At 40.0% G+C, this 1,085-nt stretch overlaps 1 non-coding gene across 1 annotated transcript; it reads right to left on the bottom strand.

The window, feature by feature from the left end:
- Nucleotides 1-413: 413 nt before the first annotated feature.
- LOC116482787 (U2 spliceosomal RNA) lies at nucleotides 414-603 on the bottom strand. Its single transcript, XR_004252052.1, has one exon. It is a non-coding gene; the product is annotated as a U2 spliceosomal RNA (small nuclear RNA).
- Between the last annotated feature and the right edge of the window lie 482 nt (nucleotides 604-1,085).

The following is a 1,085-nucleotide window of genomic DNA, read 5'->3' on the forward strand; positions in this document are numbered from 1 at the left end:
AGAACAAGTTACTCCTGTACTCCTTTTTTTTTTTTTCTTTTGACAGCATCTGGCTCTGTCACCCAGGCTGGAGTGCAGTGTCATGCTAATGGCTCACTGCAGCCTGAACCTCATGGGCTCAAGTGATTCTCCCACCTCAGCCCATCTAGTAACTGTTTCTACAGGTGCTGACCACCATGACTGGCTAATTTTTGTATCTTTTGTAGAGAAGGGTTTTTGCCACATTGTCTAAGCTGGTCTCGAACTTCTGTGCTCAAGGGATCCACTCCCCTTCACCCCCCCAAGTGCTGGGAATGCAGGCGCGAACCACCAGACTCGGCCTCCTGTACTTATTATTATACGTAAAAGTAAACCTCTCTTCTTTAACTCTCTTTTTAGTAATTATTCTGTTACCTGAAATCAAAAGATCCCTAAATTAGGGAGGCATATGGCAAAGAGTGGGACTTGAAGAGGCCTCATAGTTTGAGTAGGAAAATTGCTGTAGCAAACAGACGATTGACCATAAGAAGTCAAATCTGAGCCATATGTCTCAGTGAATGCTACTTGATTCACTGAGAAGAACAGATACTACACTTGATCTTAGCCAAAAGGCCGAGAAGCGATTAATGTTACGGGATTTAAATGACAATATTAGAGCCAGATTACATGATGTCCTCACCATGTATGTCTCTGTATATAAACATAGAGTGAAATGATGATTTTCTGTTTATGTATTGACTATGCATGTGCTTTTTCACAATTGTGACCTACTGTAGGAAGAAAGGGATGAGGAAATGCTAAGTTGACTGAGAAAACCCTTTCTGGTAATTTTTTTTTTAAATGGACCTAACATAGATCCTTTTAAAAATACCAGGAAGGTTGGCAATCGTGTTGGCATTAAATTCAGGTATAGAGTTTTAGAGTTGCATTTTTCCATATACGTGTGCTGAGATTTTACTTGTGCAAATTTGCATTTTGTTTCTTTAAGGCCGATTCAGACAGTAACTTCCATAAACCTCTTACCTCTATCCATCCATAATGAGATTGGCTGAAATTAAATGCGCTAGGTGTGATGTAGCTGAGATGCTATTACATTTTTGGTAGCA

This window comes from Hylobates moloch, unplaced genomic scaffold (assembly GCF_009828535.3).
Source record: "Hylobates moloch isolate HMO894 unplaced genomic scaffold, HMol_V3 SCAFFOLD_14, whole genome shotgun sequence".
Taxonomy (NCBI): Eukaryota; Metazoa; Chordata; class Mammalia; order Primates; family Hylobatidae; genus Hylobates; species Hylobates moloch.